The sequence below is a fragment of the Triturus cristatus genome, chromosome 10, assembly GCF_964204655.1.
Source record: "Triturus cristatus chromosome 10, aTriCri1.1, whole genome shotgun sequence".
In the NCBI taxonomy this organism is placed as follows: Eukaryota; Metazoa; Chordata; class Amphibia; order Caudata; family Salamandridae; genus Triturus; species Triturus cristatus.
In genome coordinates this window covers 698425972-698444525 of record NC_140593.1, presented here as the reverse complement: position 1 = coordinate 698444525, position 18554 = coordinate 698425972, and the positions used below count along the sequence as shown (strand labels likewise).

At 45.4% G+C, this 18554-nt stretch overlaps 1 protein-coding gene across 34 annotated transcripts in view; it reads left to right on the top strand.

The window, feature by feature from the left end:
• RBFOX1 (RNA binding fox-1 homolog 1) overlaps positions 1–18554 on the top strand; it is a 958925-nt gene that overhangs the window by 429164 nt on the left and 511207 nt on the right. Inside the window, exon 1 of one of the 34 annotated variants that reach the window (XM_085628214.1) lies at positions 11955–12124. The exons of 32 other annotated variants lie outside the window; for them this stretch is intronic. The gene's annotated coding sequence lies outside the window, so the exon portion shown is untranslated. Of the gene's footprint in view, positions 1–11954; positions 12125–12173; positions 12305–18554 lie in introns of those variants that run through there. One more of the 34 variants, XM_085628215.1, reaches the window with a different exon arrangement.

Here is an 18554-nt window from a genome sequence, read left to right as displayed (position 1 = left end):
CCTTTAGGGTGTCTACACCCTCTGTATGACTATTTCCTGTGGGAAGTGGGCATAACCCTGACCCTATGCAGCTAATTCCATTCAAAACAACATGGAGGATTCTGAAAAGTGGGGTCCACATCAGCTGGCCTGCCCTAACGGTAGTTCTGGCTGTATGTGGGCACACCACCTAATCTTTCTAATGTTCCCGCTTGTCTTGCCACAAAAAAGTGGGGTCAGCTCAGGGGGGTGGCACATCCACTATCTGGAAAGGCCCGGGGTCACATAACAAAAGCGGTAGGGCCTTTGAAGCTTGCCGCCCTGGAATGCCCATCCTGTTTGTAGGAGGTGTGAACACCTCCACCTAGAGCAGGCTTTGTTCCTGGTCTCCAAGAGTGAAGGCTCTCACCTAAGAAGGTCAGAAACCTGTCTAGGGTGGCTGGCTGGAAAAGACCAGTCAGTCAACACAATAATATTGGTTGGTTTTCGAGGGACAGCTCTAGGATGCCCTCTGGGTGCATTTATTAATACATCCAGCACTGGCATCAGTGTGGGTTTATTAAGGTGAGGTATTTGGTATCAAACACCTTGGGGTACAGTGAAGCCATCATGTAACTGGGGAACTTGTATTGACAAGTGTCCAGTCCATGTACTAGTTATGGCTTCCCTGTGCATTTGTAACATGTAAGGGTGAACTTAGACATCACAGGGACATATCCACTCCCACAGATATGCACACACATGGGTATGGTGCACCCTGCCTTAGGGCTGTAAGGCCAGCCGTAGGGATGAATTACATATACCACATGTTTTGCTGGCAAGTATTGCACACAGGGATGTGTGCCATGTCGACTCTTTGGTTTTCTCTGCACCAAGACATGCAGGCTGCAGTGGTAGTTTGCATTAGCTTGGTGCGGCTTCCCTTAGGGTGGCACAATTTGTGCTGCAGCCCAGAGGGTCCCGCTTTAGTTCCAAGATCCTAGGTACCAGGGATACCACTTCTAGGAACTTACAAGGATCCTAAATTGTTTCCAATTGTGGAAAAATTGTACAGTTTAGGGAAAGAACACTGGTACTGGTGATCTGGTTAGCAGGAACCCAGTACACTTTCAGTCATAGTTGCACCAGATACCAGGCAATAAGTGGGGGGATACTGCAACAAATCCCAATATCCTACAGGGAGGTATTAGAACTGTTGGGAATCATTCTGAGAACCCATTAGGAGTGCACTCCTGGGAAATGGGGATTAACATGCAGGAATGCATGTTCCTGTACGAATTCTCTCGCGTTATTTCTCATTAGTTGGTTGTGTTTCACCCACGCAACTTGCCTGCTTCGAACTTGTAGCAAGTTTGGGTGAATAACTCAGGAGCTGTAATGTTTCCATGGATCTTGTGGTTTCAGACGAGGGAGTCAGCTCACATTGCCCGGCGCATCAGCGATTACTAGCCACTCCTTAGTGATTCCAGCAGACATGCTCCTGGGTTCTCGTGCAATTCGTGACTTCATCTGCCTCTGAGTCTTCAGATTGCCGGGGAGATGGACCGTCCCAGTTCTGGTTTCAGAGAGTTAGATCACTCCTCAATATCCTGCCTTGTTGCCAGGATTAACACAATGTAAGACGTGAGACCACATTTATTGCACTTAGTCCTTCCTTACATGTGGAGATAGCTGGTCCTTGGTGGAGCTGTGTTTTTCTTCAATCTATTTTCTTCTAATTTATTTTATAACCTCTCCTTATCGTTGTAAATTGACTGAGGAAACATTGATGGAAGAGAGCAATAATTTGCAGAGAGTGGCAGTATTTCATTTTAGCCAGTTACCATAGAGCGTTACATGCTTGTGCATTTCTGCCCCGCATAATTCCCAGTATCAATTTTTTAGAGAACATTTTACTGAATAATACCTAATTTATAATGTTGATATACTTGTATTTTTCAATGCTCTGCCTGATGCACTAGGAACAACAACTCTATGCACGGAAAATTGTTTGTTTACAAATGCACAGGTATTCCTGGAACTGCGTTCCAGTAGCACCAACATCTATCAGCTGTTTTTCTTAATTATATTATGCCATGGTTAAACAAACGGCCTCATCCACCGAGAAAAAAAACAATGCTAATTTTCAAAAGTAGATGAAATAAGGCAGGTCACTGTAATAGGAAAAAAGTGCAAAAAGACCAGCTTTCCTGAAGGACGCGGGCACGAATAATAACGATGGAATTGTCTGAATCGATACACCCCTTGTCAGCCTCACTGTGATGTTTGAATCAGCTCAGGCCTTTTTTCTGCAAGTGCTTTCCATCGGAATATTGAATTATTTATTATTTGTATCCTTTCCCGTTCCTGTGCACGCAATTTTTCTCCAGACTTAGTAAAATTTGTTTTTCATCTTGCCAGGTTCGGTGTTGTCTGCGCTTTTGATAAATAGCCGTAATTGGGTGTTTGGAAGAAGCCGGGTAAAAATGTACGACTTCAATTACACCGGGAGCTCTCTTTCTTTCTCTCATATCGATCTTTTGTGTTTCCTTATAAGATCGGCTTCCCATAGCCCGCAGTGCCCGGATTCTGGCCCCTGTCCACATAACCGGCTCGTGCTTTGAACCTCTGCTCGTTTGTTTCAAGTGGGATGTCGTTCAAATCGGCGCACCCTCAAGGAAAAAATAAATTAGCCTCACTGGTTAATGACTAAACTGTTTGTAGGACGATCACCATTTAGTCATTATTAGGCCTTTCAAGAAAATATATCATTGGAGTGTTGGAGTCTGTCTAGTTCCAACACTTCCCTGGTGTATCCGGTGGATAAAATAGGATATGCACTGCGCCCATTAGTGGATGTCACACATATGTAAATGGATGCCAACCATGTTTCCAATTGTATCCTGTGGTCAAACACAACATATCTGGAAGCTGCAGAATTACATACTAAATTGTTAAGTTGTAGAGATCACATACAATTGTGAGATTTACTGGGAAGACTTTATCGCGTAAATGATATGGGCACGTCATGTAAATTTTACAGGTGAATACATAGTGAAATTGGTATGCAAAACCTTTTACCTAATGGTCAGTGGATGGAATGTTATGTTAGGTGTATTTGTGAAGCGTACTATCACCCGCAAGCAGGGCCGGACTGACCGTAGCGGTCACTGGGCATTTTCCCAGTGGGCTGCCAGGGTATAGCTGCAATATCGGCCCCTGTAACAAAATCGGTCGAAACCGGCCCCCAGCTCGCCTGCACCCCCGGGGGACCGGCTGAGCAATTTGCCAGGGCTGGTTTTGCTTCCCAGTCCGGCCCTGACCGCAAGGGTATCCTGGGGCTGAAGGCAGGATTACTAGGTGCTGGAATTAGTCAACAAATATAAAATGTGTTAATACCACATATTTGATCCATGCATGTTTTTTTCTTTACGATTTTCGGGTGTACAGCATCAAACATTGCAAGTTTTCTGAAGATAATATCAAGATTGTTTTTCTTACACAAAAGTTCTCATTTCTTTGTACACCGCTGTGTTCTTGCCTGAGACCATGTGTGTTGATAGTATGTGCGGGCCTATCACAGTGTCGGAATTTTGACAGGGTGAGAAAACAACCAATTTTTTTTTGCACTTCTACATTTAATTTTCCAATAATTATTTTCCATACACAATGAAAGCCCTGAACAAATCTGTAAAAGTCACAGAGCTTGAATCTGTGATATGTGTCTGTCAATGGTCAATCCCTAGGCACACATTTTTATTCTGAATCCACACTTTTATAGTGCTTGGAGCAAAATATGATAATGTCTCTTTTTGACCTTCTGGTTTGTTTCTACTGGATTAATACCTTGCATTTCTTTCTGTTATGAGTATCTAATTTCGGTTTTCATAATAGCATTTTGAAATGTAATGGTCTTCCTGTACCTTTGCTGTGAATGTGGGATTCTATTTGTTCCTCTAAATGCACATGGCAGACAGACACATCATCAAAAGGACTTCTTCAACATTGCCTTTTCTAAAGCCACTTTAATTACAAGTGCTAACTGTTTAGAGAGGCAGTTTCGAATGTAACAGGTTATGAAGACAACTGCCTGCATAATTCTAAAGGGTCTGGTAGCAGTTTGCATGTTTGATATTTCAGAAAGCTCTGACTAGATCAGTCATGGTCCTGCCAAGCAAAGCTTTAGAGACAATGCCCCAATCAATCAATCAATCAATCAGGGGAATCGTAAGCACGCTACTCACCCGTGAGCGTCTCAAATGCTGTGGAGGGGGGGGGGGGGGAATTGCAGCTCCGTTCAGTCAAAAAGTCAGGTCTTGAGTATCTTCCTGAAGATGTTCAGGGAGGGCGTGCATCTAATGTCAATCGGGAGCTTGTTCCAGGTTTCGTTTGCGATGTAGGAGAAGGCTCTTTCACCTGTTCTGGCTCTGCAGATGCGCGGGGTTCGGCAAGGGCAAGGCTGTGGATCGGAGGTTTCTCTTGGGTGTGTGGAAGGAGATTCTTTCATTGAGGTATTGGGGTTCGGTTATGTGGAGGCATTTGTAGGTGTGGGTGAGTATCTTGAAAGTGACTCTCTTCTGAACGGGGAGCCAGTGGAGGTTCCGCAGGTGTTGGGTGATGTGTTTGTGTCGAGGGATGCCGAGGACGGGTCTGACTGCGGCATTCTGTATGGTCTGGAGCTTGTGGAGCAGAGATTTGTTGATCCCGGCATAGAGAGTGTTTCCGTAGTCCAGCCTGCTGGTGATGAGTGCGTGAGTGATGGCCTTCCTTGATTCGGGGGGTCAATTTGAAGGTCTTTCAGAAGATGCAGAGGGTGTTGAAACAGTTGGAGGCGGCGGTGTTGACCTGTCAGGTCATCGATAAGGAGGAGTCTAGAACGATGCTGAGGTTTCGGGCATGGTCTGTGGGGGTGGGAGGGCTACCGAGGGCGATGGGCCACCAGATGTTGCCTCATGCAGAGGGGGAGGGTCCGAGGGGGAGGACCTCATGGCTTCTCTGTCTTCTCAGGCAGCTGCTGCTCATACAGGATGCGAGACGTCCTTCATTCCTTCCTGGAAGTTGAGTCTGGTGGTGATTGGGTCTTTGGTGAGGGAAAGGATGAGCTGGGTGTCGTCGGCGTAGGATACTATGCTGAGTCTGTGCTGTCTGACAATGGCAGCGAGGGGGAGCATGTACATGATGAAGAGCGTGGGGCTGAGCGATGATTCTTGGGGTGCTCCGCAGTTGATTTCCGTGGGTTTGGAGAGGAAGGGTGGCAGTCTGATTCTTTGTGCTCTTCCGGTGAGGATCGAGCAGACCCAGTCGAGGGTGATTCCTTGTATGCCAGCGTCGTGGAGTCTGGCAGTAAGTGTGCAGTGGGAGACGGTGTTGAGCGCAGCAGAGAGGTCGAGTAGCATCAGGGCAGCTGTGTGTCCTTGATCGAGGAGGGTGTGGATGTCGTCTGTGGCGGCGTGTAGAGTGGTCACGGTGCTGTGGTTGCTGCGGAGTCCAGATTGGGAGGGGTTGAGGATGGAGTTTCCTTCTGTGAATGTGTTATAATGGGATTTCTGGCTGGCAGAGGTGTTCATGCAGGAACCACCACTCTAGTCTGGGTATGCTATTTACACATTAAAAGATAACCTGTGCTCACCCTCTGGTAGCTTGGCAGAGAGCGGTCAGGCTTATCCAAAGAGTCAGTGTGTCAAGTATTTGTGCAACACACAGTAACACAATGAAAACACCATAAAAATAATCCACACTGGGTTAGAGCAATAGCTCATAATCTAATGAGCAAAACAAGACCAAAACAACAAAACTCCAATAAGTATAACCGGAGTTATGAATTTTGAAAGAATCAATTAAAATAGTGCTTGAAAACAAATAGCACTTAGGGGTTACCTGGGGTTACGCAGGACTGAGGTACATCCAAAGCTCAGGCCGACTGAGATGTAGGGCAGGACGGCTACAGGACTCACGCAGGTTCCACTGAAAAAGTACCTTGGATGGAGCAAGCGTTGACGTTGAAGACTCTATGCGTTGGTTCTGATTGACACAGGCGATGAAGGCTTCATCAATGAGCCCATTACGATGCAGTTACTGAGTCGTGGTCGAGCCACTCTGCCCGTTGTTGTCGAGTCGTGCAGTCTGTCAGAGCGATGTCATCGATGCGCTCCTGTGCCAGCATCAAAGGGCAATGCGTCGGTTCCGATCACTGCAAAGCTGTCACTGCATCGGTTTTCTTGGGTCTGGACAGAAGTAGTCACCTTTCAAGGGACCAGGACTGGATTAGCATCACTTGGCAGGGCAGAACTCAAAGCTGGCAGAGTCCAAGTGCTGTTGCAGGTTTTACGGAAGTCTTTAATGGCCCGAGACTTCAGAACAGGGGCAAGCCTTGGAGTCACTCTGGGTTTAAGTCAGATGGGTCCAGTTCCTTCTCCTCAGCAGGGCAGCACAGCAAAGCAGAAAAGCAGTTCTACCAGCAGAGTTCTTCACCGGCCCAGTAATGTACTGTATTGGTAGGGTCAGAGGCCCAATACTTATACCCACTTGTGTCTTTGAAGTGGTGGTGACTTCAAAGCAGGCCCTTGAAGTACACAGGTCCCCCTTTCTTGCCAGCCCTTTCTCCAGACACTCAGTAGGAGGTAATCAGCCCTTTGTGTGGGAAACATGACACTGCTTATTCAGGTGTGTCAACTGCCCCTCTCTTCCTGGCCAGAAAGAGCTATAAGACGGCAGATGTTAGACCTGGTATCCTTGACGTGGTTTTCCCTGACTTTTTGCCTCTATCTCCTGTGTTTTTGATGCTGTGCTGGATTTCGTTTTTGCTGGTTTAGATGCTTTGGGCACTTTGCCACTGCTGATCAGTGTCAAAGGGCAAGTGCCCCCTGTGTAAATTGGTGTTGGGATTGGTTCTCCCTGATCGGCATATTTTATTTACCAGTAGGTCCCTAGTAAAGTGCACCGAGTGTGCCAGGGCTGGTAAATGAAATGATACCTGTGAGCCTGCAGCACTGGTTATGCCACCCACCTGAGAAGCCCTGAAAAGATGTCTCAGGCTTGTCACAGCAGTGCCTGCGCGCAGTTTGTTAACTGCCATGCCGACTTGGCAATTGAACCCACTTGACAGGCCCTAACCTTCCCTTTTCTTACATATAGGGCACCCCTATGGTAGGCTCAAGGTACCCCCTGGGCAGAGTGCAGTGTATGTGAAAGGTGGGACATGTACTGGTGTGTGTAACATGTCCTGATAGTGAAATAGTGTCAATTTAGTTTTTCACTGTTGAAAGGCTATTTTGCCCCATATGACAGAACGGGGAATGCTTCGTAACATTTTACAAGCATATCTTTCCATAGGAATAAGATAGAAAAATGGAGTTTGGTATCCCTGAACTCAGGATTTAATAACACATCTTTTAGTAAAGATATTTTTTTTAATTGTGTGTTTGAAAATTGCACTTTTAGAAATTGCCCATTTTCTTGTTTATCAATCCTGTGTGCCTCTGCCTGTTTGTGGATTGACTGTCTGGTTTCAGTGTGACAGAGACAGAGGATGTGCATTCCCTGTAGACATCCACTGGGGGTGTTGAAGTGTGCCTGGCCCTTCCTCAATGACTCAGCCCTGGGCTGAATAGACCCTGGCTGCATATAGAGTGGTGGGAGGAGATTTATCTTGCAACTAAATGGAGCATGTCTCCCTTGCACAATGCTGTCTCCACCTCCTGTGGTCATGCTGCATCAGTGAAGGCAGAACTGGCTTGAACTGGGCTAAGAGCCTATTGCACAAAGAGAACAAAGGCATTTTAGGGTATAAGTATCAGACCCACAACCCCAAACTTTTAGATTATTCCTGGAATTCAAGAGGAACCTTTGCCAAGAATAAGAGCTGGAAAGACTGAGGAGAAGTATTGCCCTTGTTGTAAGTCTGGGGTTGGCCTGCAGTCGCTGTTTCTGCCAAGGAAAGGAGAAGGACTTTGCTGTGTGCTGTGTCCCCTGCTTGAAGGAGATCTCAAAGGGCCTGAAGTGTGCTGGCCTCCTGTCCTGAAGTCTCAGGGAGAGAAAGACTTCACCCCCCAGCTCCCCTTAACTCTGCTGCTGTGAGTTCTGACCTGCCAAGAGGTGCCTGTGTCAGTTTTGGCCCTCTGCAGGTTGTTGCTGCTGTTTGGGAGCTGGAAGAAAGAAGAATCTCAAAGAACTACAGAAATTGACGCATCTCTCTTCTTGCGGCCGTTTTCCCTACGCATCTCCACGGCAGGAGAAGAATTTCCATGCATCGCCATGCTGCTGCGTAAACCACCGCAATGACTCTCGCCGCTGCAAGATTCGAAGCATCGAGGGATCGCGGCTGAAGAGGACCGACGCAGCACCGCTTGACGCTGCTGCATCGATGGCTGACGGATCCCGGATTTCCATGCATCGTAACTGTATGGCAAGTTTGTGCGGCGCATCACCTGCGGACCGGAACCATCATGAAGAATTGACGCATCACTCCCCGTACATACCGGATTCGACGCAACCCATCTTCTGCATGCAGCGGGACTGTTGCATTGCCTCTCCAAGGTCTCAGGAGTGTTGCATCTCTTTGTTTTCCGACACTGCAGCTGCTTGGATTGAAAACTTTGACGCATCTACAGGTACTTTGGTGAAAAGTCACACATCCATAGTTTTCTATGGTACAATTTCTTGAAACCTTTTGAAAGTCATATGTTTAACTGTATATGTTGGAGTTTTGTCATTTTGGTCTTGTTTAGTTTAGATAAAGATATTTTATTTTTCTAAACTGGTGTGGTGCCCTTTGGTGGCTGTGTTACTGTGAGTGGTGGTACAACTACTTTACACATTGCCTTTGGGATGAGCCTGTCTACTCATGCCTAGCTACCAAGGGGGTGAGCAGGGGTTATCTAAAGTGTATACCCCTTTACCCTGACTAGAACCAATGGTCCCTATTTGGACAAAGGTACCTACCTCTGCCTACTAGACACCTCCATTTCTAACAGCAGATGAATGCAAATGAGGTCTGTGTCACACCCACCCTTTCTCTGTTTGTTGCTGTCTAGAGCGAAAACACAAAGTATAGCTGTCACCCACCCAGATGTTGATTGAAGACAGGCTCCAAGTCACACAGAGCAGTAAGAGCAGAAAAATGTCCACTTTCTAAAAGTGCCATTTCTAAAACAGTAATGTTAAATCCAACTTTACCAGTAAGAAGGATTTATCATTACTATTCCAAAGATTTGAAACATGATGCAGCTTCTCCTTTCTAATCAGGGATTACAGCTTAAAAGTGTTTTAAGGAATTCCTAATGTTACCTATTAGGGAAGTAGACGATACAGTAGTGAAAAAAAAACTTAACTGTTTGCCACCACTAGGACATGAAAACCCTACCAGGACATGTCCTACCTTTTACTTACACATCGCCCTGCCATTAGGGCTACCCAGGGCCTACCTTAGGGGTGACTTATGTGTGATAAAAGGACAGTTTAAGGCTTGGCAAGTGGTTTTGAATGCCAAGTCAAAGTGGCAGTAAACTTCACACAAAGGCCTTGCAATGGCAGGCCTGAGAAAAGTCTGAAAGGCTACTTGTTTGGGTGTCACCATTAGTGTTTCAGGCCCACTTGTAGTGTTTAATGAACAGGCCTTGAGTATATGGTATACCACTTTACAAGGGGTATATAAGTAATGCAAATATGTCAATTGATTATACACCAATGTTACCATATTTAGGGGAGAAGCACATGCACTTGGTCAGCAGTGGGAAAGTGCTCAGCGTCCTAAGGCCAACACAAAGATTCAGCAACAAGAGGAGGTAAGCAGGCAAAACATTTGGGGAAAGACCACCCTAAGGTCTAACACACAGTTTTTGACTGTATCGGCTAATTAGCAATATCCAGTTATGACATTTATATACAGGGTGATTAGTTGGGTAGGTGCTGTCTGAGCATGACAATTGTGGGGTGGTTCTTGGCTCGTTGTGGTTTTCAGATGCGTTTAGCTGATATGCTAGAGCAATTTGCATTCCATTTGTGCAGTCTGGAAGTAACCCCCATGAGAACCAGTGTGTTTTGCTGCAGAGAGGCAAACCATGCGATAGGGCCCGCAGGAGATGAATTGGAATCATATATGCCCCCTAGTTTGGGAATTTTCTGCAAGGGTGAGGTAGTCAATGAAGGCGGTTCCTGTAAAGGCGAGTCTATCAGAAATGCCGAATATCTATGTGAATGCGTTGCTTGCACACAGGGACGGACGGGGAAACAAAATCTTCCCTGGCAAAGTGCTCGGCCGGCCCCCCCGGGGGCTTGGGGGTGCGGCTGAGCTGTTTGCCAGGGCCGGTTTCGGCCGATTTTGTTAGAGTGGCCGATATTGCAGCTATGCTGCAAAAACGGCCCTGTAACAAAAACAGCCACCCAGGGGCCCAAAACCGAACCCCACCCTGGCGGCCCACCAGGGGACACCCGGTGCCCGCTACAGCCAGTCCGGCCTTGCTTGCACATCTGACTTTATGGACTGCCTCTCTTCAAAATTTCTTCATATGTCTAGATTACTCTTCCTGTTCTCACTGTCACACAGTTTGCCTGTCCCTCATCTGTCTGTCAGAATTTAATGTCTGTGTTGATGGGTGATTGAGTCAGATATTTGTGGAAACGTACCAGGAAGGCATTTTCCAACATGTACTTTTATTGCTGCGCTGTGGATGCTTGTTTGTGGTTCAGGGAAGACCTCGCTTGGCAGTTCGAGAAGGACTGTTCCCATGAGGAGCAGGGTGAAGACTGATTTGCATGGGGCTGGGTCTAGACTGGGCTGGCATGGTGAGCAAACGAACAACGGATTTTACCCAGATCTCTTGATTGGGGGGTGAATGTTTGATTTGTTTCACATTCCATCCATCATTTGTGTTTCTTTTGCTGTGTATTGTGACACATGCCATTTTTTATCATCCACTGAAGGCAATTTGCGAAATGAACCCGCCAAGCCAGATGAAATCTGTTAGCCTTCAGGGATTGAGAGTGTATATCTCCTTCCTTCCTGGGTTGATTCCTAAGTGGTTACATTGTTTGTGATTTACTGTGGTTGTTATTGGGATTGTGAAGACGATTACCTTCCTTCAAAAGTTGTTTCCTAAGAGGTTTCACAGTTGGTGTATATCTGTGATTTTGACTGGAATTGTGAGCGTAAATTGCCTTCTTTCTGGTTGTCTCCCAAGAGGTTACACGGTTGTGGTGTAGCTGTTTATTTTTGCTGGGATTTTGAGGGTGTTTTGCCATTCTTCCTGGGTCGTACCCTAGGTTTTTGAATGTTTGGGCTGTAACTGTGGTTTTGACTGACAGAAGATGGAGGCATTTAAGTGCAAAGCCTCGCCTATTCTTCACCAGCCTCGGCTGTTTCCTTCCTCTGATGCAAATGGATAAAATTGCCTTTCCCACCAGCAGACTGGTAAATGATATGCACAGAAAGCAAACCCTATTGTTTTAGATTTTCTTTCATATTGTGTAGGTGTCTCTGCTATACCACCCACACAGTAAAGCAAGTGAGCTGTGAAATATATTCATTGTTGGAGTACAGGCGAAATGGAGGCGAGCAATCGGCAGTAATAATGTACGACAGCGATGGGAGGCTGCTAACATTACCTGCATTATTTCAGTTTCCTTTTTCATTATAGGTTCGGGAAATAGGCTGCGATTCGATTAGGGCATGGTTTGGGGGTGGAATTGCCTCCCGATCATTGACCCCGGTGCAGGGGGATCAACCGAGGCGCCATCTCAGATAAAGTTTACAGTGCATTAACTGGACCAAGCTACGGCAAGCCAAGGAGCACAGTTTTTCATCTCTCAGGGTTTTGTGCGGCTGCTTAACAGAAAATTTGTACCTTAAGGCAAAGACGGGATTGGCTGCGATGTATAGGAATGAGAGCTGCCATCCAATGGGCTCTCCCGCCTCCCCTCCCGCGTGCACATCCCGGCTCTCCGCTCGCTACGGAGAAGCAGCATGATTAATAACACGGAGGGACCCTGCCTGTTGGAATATTAATTTCCCATCCTTCTTTTCTTCTCCCGAGCACACCCCTTGCTATTTTTTACAGCATTTCGTTTTTTTTCCACGCTTTTTTTCCCTGTCGGCTGCATGGAGCTCGTCACTAGCCTCTAACACTGCCTCGTGGCCATTTGACCTCGCACGGGGTTACTGCGCAGTGGGGTGAGTTTGCACGCGTTAGAATTGGGGCTCGTGGGGGCGGGGGCAGAAACATGAATATAGATAAGGGGAGACCTGAAGCCGCTGCCTTCCACTACAACTGCTGCGGTTACAGCTCTCCGTGACCTACAAAGCAGCCTGAGCGCCGCTGCAGTGTCAGCCAGCTGCAGAGAGATACATACAGTACGTACCGCTTTGTAGACGGAAACTCATTTATGTTTCTTATTTGTCTTACTCAACAAACGATATGCCGAGTTCTGCCAGTGTCTCATCTATTGGTCTTCTTTTACATTGTTTAAAGGCTGGCATATTACTTTAGTCAATTCTGTATTGCCTTGAAAACACTTTTGTACGACTGTGAATTTTAGTAGAAAATGATTTAATAAAAACTTGCTCTTCCAAGCGCCCTTTCTAAAGTTGATGTGCATAGGCATGCAAGATATCGATTGAAAATTAGAAGTTATTGCAATATAAATGCCTAAGGTGTGAATTTTAGTTTCTATTTTTTTCTTGTTTTTTTCTGTGTTTTTGCTATTTTCTATTACAGAGGCAGTGCTGGAAATGTCAGTTATTGCCGAAGTCGGTCTCTGCTTGACAAAAGCTGATTCTGTACATTAAGGAGCACTTATGTTTGTTTGCACAATCGTGATTCGTTTTACAATTATCTGTGTCGCTCAAATATAGGCGGCATGTCGTTTGCCGTCCGTGCATGTGTTTTTCTTTGGGAAATGCTTTATTTTGATTGGTTGACCAGGTCATGTGTCCACTTGGCATGAAAGTGGGCGTGTCATTGTCAACTCAGATCTCGAGGGCTTTGGAAAAAGTTTGCCATAATTATGTGATTCAGCATGTTTGATGACTGTGTTGGAGGTAGAGAAATAATATTGCAATTTTAGAGAAAACATATTTTATGCTTTGTGCTGTTTGTGCCAGTAGCTCTCCAAGGTACTGTAACAATAGCAAACAGTGAATTGCCTCAAATGAATGTAGCCAGGCATCCATGAAAATCATGTTTCTCTTATTTGTTTTATCCGGGAATACCAGTGGCACGACAAAGGGCAACTCAATTCATGATCGTCAAAAAACATTAAGGGAAATTCTGCAATTTTGAACGGGGAGTTTAACGCAAGTAGCCAAAAACAGACCGCTTTATTGCAATTGAACACCCGCTCCATAAAATGAATTTACTATGGTTGTGGCTAAAAAGAGATAAGCATGCAGCAGATTAGCTACATTTCTATAGGGGACCACACCGTTTGGTATTATTAGGTCAGATCTAGAAAGCGAATGCTCAGCTTAACTTGTTTCATGTGATGTCACAAGAAAATGACATTGAATGTTTTTACTTAGGAAATACGTATGCTAGTTGTAACAGGCGATGTACGTGGAAGCTTTGGGGCAATAGACAGAGTGATCATTTTAAGCAGAGATGGAATGTAAAAATGCATCGTGTGGTACATGTGTCCTCAATTTCCAAGTGCTGTGTAAAGGAAACAAAAACAGGATTTTACTCCAAAACAAACATGTTATTCACAAACATGCGAGTGTATGTGTGGTTGGATTCCCCGTTGTGTGCTGATCCCGTTTTGCACTGCTGCTGTTCTGTTACTCATGTTTATAATAAACCAAGGTAGTATGGATTCATTATGTCTCCGTTAAACGTGGGCAAAGCATTGGCGACCCAGACATCGTGACGAGGCGAACCCATGATGGGTCATGTTGTCGTGGGCAAAGCATTGGCGACCCAGACATCGTGACGGGGCGAACCCATGATGGGTCATGTTGTCGTGGGCAAAGCATTGGCGACCCAGACATCGTGACGGGGCGAACCCATGATGGGTCATGTTGTTTGTCAGAGTAGGGCGACTCACTCCAGTGTGCCAAAGGGGCCCGATTTCCATTCTGGCTTAAAGAATAAAGAATCTGGCTTATTTTTAACGCATTACCATTGTGTTCAGGGGATCCCGAATCCTGTACATTACTCGAAATGTTTGACATTGATAGAGTGCCTTTACTCAACAGTTTTTTAAATAATTTGTGTTACTATTATTTTTTTCTGGAGGCAGTCGTGGAGTGAAGACGTTTTCATATGTTGGGACACTAGAACACCGTGAAAGCAAGGAACACAATATTCTAAATACCTCGGGGCTTATAGGACACAAACAATGCGGGGGTGGGGGGGGGCGTTTAGGAAAGTAATATTCGTGTCACCGTCGTACTGTACAGCACGGGTGCATAGGGGTGACAAGACGTGCTTCACTGCAGAATGACAACACACACAGACACACGTCCCACCGTGTTCCCACATCGCTTTTCCTATGTGAGATAACGTATAATAAAAGCAATTAATTGCTGCTGCCGTAGGAGAAAGTGCCCTGCGTATAAGGGGCACTGTCTATTTTTAGCAACATGAATAACAGAGTTGTTTTTCTTTTTGTGAGACTCCTGAAAATGAGGTCTGAGCTAAGCCATGAACACAGATCACATTTGAATGCCTGCGTTTCAGTGGAGTGTGTCGGAGACGAGGAATGTGAGAGAGCCCCTCTGAACATTGCCATACAATATAGCTGTCCTGTTGTGTCTCTGAATGTCTGCTTTCTAATCCAGTGATATCCCCAGACCAGCAGGGGGGAGGGGAACACAAGAGAAATTAGCATTTTTCTCTGCAGGGCTTGATGACAAGCATCCCCCGGAAAAAAAAGAGCAGTCTGCGTGCTCCTCGACAGATGACGCAATGGTTGTGGATGTTCCCTGATCCGCTGTCAAATCATGAACCGCTCTGGAGCGCAAGGGATACCCCGCGCGCGCACTCACTCCTGCACGCGCAGACCCAGGGATCACACCGCTCAGATGGCCCTTTCCACATGTTCTGCATCTAAACCCAAGAAGACCGTTCCTGTAAAAATGTGTTTTCCATGACTGCACAGTGTAAAATTTTGAATTTTCCTCATGACAAAACACAGTTTTGCAGTTGCTAGCAGTAGGAGTGCCATATGGGCTAGTTTAAGTTTGCAAAACATTAATGGCTTTGAAAACGTATGTATTTAACCGTCTTGACATAGAATTTTCTGCTAGTCCAATAAAGTTTTAGAGAGACCCAATATCCCAAAATGGCATACCTCTCAACTGACCCTCATGCGTAGGGTTTCACCTCCTGGGACTCCGGCTCGCTCTAGAAATAACTGAGTTACAATGCCTCCCAGAGACTTAAACAGGATCCCACAGCCTGAAGTCCTGCCTCACCCTCCAAAATAATTTTTCTGCATTTCTTTAACAGGGATGTCCCTCCAAAACCATTTGATCTCACCCTCCTTGGAAAAAGCATGGATGCAAACGTTCAAAGCTTTGCTCTCTCTTCGCCGATGTAACCAGATAATTCACACATTACATACATAATAACATTATACCATAAATAAAAGAGACCACAAGATTTTTCATTGAAATAAAAATACGCTGCAGGTTTATATGAAGAAGAAGCACCAAGAGGAAGAGCTTCAGAGCCCCCAGGTTTAAGTAGCCCTCCTGGAATCCTCTCCCATCTCGAGGTGATGATACTTGAGGGGAGTGAGGGCGTGACAACCCAGACCCATTTGCCATCAGCAGAATCCCCTCTCCGCTAAGGTGAAGAGGAAGTATACCCAAGCATATGGGAGGAACGGTAAATTGCCTATAAGGTGCCTGCATGCATGTGAAGCGGAGAGTCGCAGCCGTACGGTAAGATTGACCTAGTTTTTCTCGTCTACATATCTGGCATCACTCATTTTGTACAGGAGATCGGGCATGGTTCCCATGCACCCTTCATAGAATGAGTTCTTTTGACATACATACTGTCTTCTTTCCCTATGCTCCCTGCACATACATCCAGCTTGCGAGTTTGACAGACAGCAGCAACCTAATTGGCACTGTGCGCCTCCTTGACAAAATTGATATTTTACTGGGCCGAAAGCGCGCATTTTCCATTGCCATTAAGCGCATGCTGCATCCACCCTTTAAAAGTCTACAGTTAGCTGTTGCTAAAGCTTTTAAGGAGGTGATTACAGAGTCCTGATTGCTCACAAATTGAGCCTTTTTTCTGCTTGACACTGATCCGGTGATAGTCTCCCCACTTAATCCTCACCAGCAATTTGCTGGCAGTTGCAGCTAACTGGAAGTGATTAGGGGGAGTTGCCTGTTGCCTTTTCACTTTTGTTTGTGTGGTGTGTTAGACAGAGGCTAGTGAATCAAGGTTGTTTTCCCATTAACTGAACACCTCCTAGCATATTAGGCCATGTGTTATCTAATAACTCTGTGTAGCCAATGGCATTATATGTTCTTTTTCTGCAACAGACTATAGTCTTATACTCTGTTTCCTTGAACATTTAATTATATTTGAAGGGTTTGTTGAAGATCATTGTATAAGGTTTTTTTAGTGAGTAAGGCTTCTGTTACATCCTACCATGCAAACTGGGTCAATTTTAGACACAATTGTGTAAGTGAATACCTTTGTGTTTGGTGCCAGGTTGATGGTACAGGATAGTGATGTCACCCACATGCTAATCCCAGCTGGCAATTTCACATCACACACAAGCCTCCTTTAGAACCTGCTCAGGTAGGAGAAACGTTTGTTCAAATCAGTGCTTGAAATGGAAGAATAGAGGTGCAGGTACCTGCTTGTTTCTGAGAAGGGCCGGTACTCATCAATTAAAAGTATAGCATTTCTCTTGAGAAGTGCTGGTACTCTCCCTCTCAAAATAAAAAAAGTGCCGATACTCCGTACTGGACAGTACCGGCCCATTTAAAGCACTGGTTCAAATCCAATATCTAATACATCTTAGCTTTGTAGCCAACGACTTCCAGCAAAGAGACAACACTTTTTAACTGTTAATATAGCTTTTAAGTGTCCCCGTGACCTTCACTCAGCATACAATACTTTATCCAGCAGCATTGTAAGTTTGCAAAGTGTTATTGACTAACAGGGTTTGGCATGAGAAAGGTGTCACACGCGACAAGGGGACCTATGGCACCCATGCATTTAATGTGTTGGCCTTGAGTGGGATGGACACCCGACCATTGCAACTGTAGTAGGGTCGTCAAACCACTTTACTTTGGACTAATGAGAAAATCATCGAAGAGTAAATAAGTTTGCATCTGGATTGGATTCCAACCAGATCCCCAGTGCTTAAACGTGTTGCACCTAAGCCAAAAGGAGGGACCACTTAGCTCAACATTAACACCATGAGGATCAAAATGAGGGATCACTGAGTTCAAGATTAACACCATGAGGATCAAATTTGTTGTGAATGTTACATAGTTAATGCAATTGATTCTGGGCAGGAAGGGGCATCAGCCCTCAAATGTATCAGGTGATATATGCATGAATATATGGACGATGGTGCCCAAGGCACACCTAACCTAAACCCAGCAAACTCAACTTATCTCACTTCAGTGATACAGGGATCATGGGTGGAAAGAAGTAGAAGACAAGTGAGATAGAGTAGGAGAAGAGTGCTGTCAAAAGAAGAAGAGTGGGTGAGGCTGAAAATGGGGGGAGACTACAATGGGGCATGATTTTATTTTCTGAAACATCTACCAAGTTATTTTCTGTAAATATTTTATAATAAGCTTTAGAAAATCCTTTTGAGGCGCTCCAGGATATAATAAGAAACAATACAGAAGTAACAAGACAGCTTGGTTATGTTCTGCTGCATGGCATGTGTTTTCACCGCATTGCCACCAAGATCCCAATTAGCGACAGTCTCCTGCACTCTATCAATCTTAAGCCACTGCTGCAAAAGATAACATCTGGGCAATGATCATCTCAATTGCACTGCAACTTGGACACTTTTTTCAAGTGTGCCATGAAACCCATTCAAGTACGCTGCACTAGGGGATAAATGTTAATAAAAATAAATAAAAAAATAAGAACATGGCAATTGCTTTTTCTGTTGCACTACCCCCATGCTCTTCAAGTCATACAAGGTGTCCAGCTTAAGCTTCTCCCCCACCACCCTCGTGACTGCTGCGGAGTACCTTAAAGTCACCTACTATTTTAGGGGTGGGCTTGGAGGGGGCACTTCTTCTGTTGTGGCGTGTTTTAGCAGAAGGCCCCGGCCCCGCCTATGTACCACTGGAAGCTTTTATAGAGTCTGAACATGATCGGCGGTTCACTTTAAGAGCGGCTATGATCAAAAGCTCATGATAAGGTACGGAGGCGAGGGCACTGCGCAAAATAACTTAATAAAAAAAGAGCCCTGAAAAAGAGAAGTGAAAGAGAAGATTAATATCATAAATCATACACATACATATTTATGCAGCAATAGAGAGCCCTGTTTATGAAGCTGTGCTTGGCATCCGTGGCGTGTTAATGTTGCAGTGCCAGAAATGGTGTGCAGATGCAATACAAGACGCTTCTTCACTACCTGAAGGAGAGAGAATCTGGTTGCCAGACGGTGTC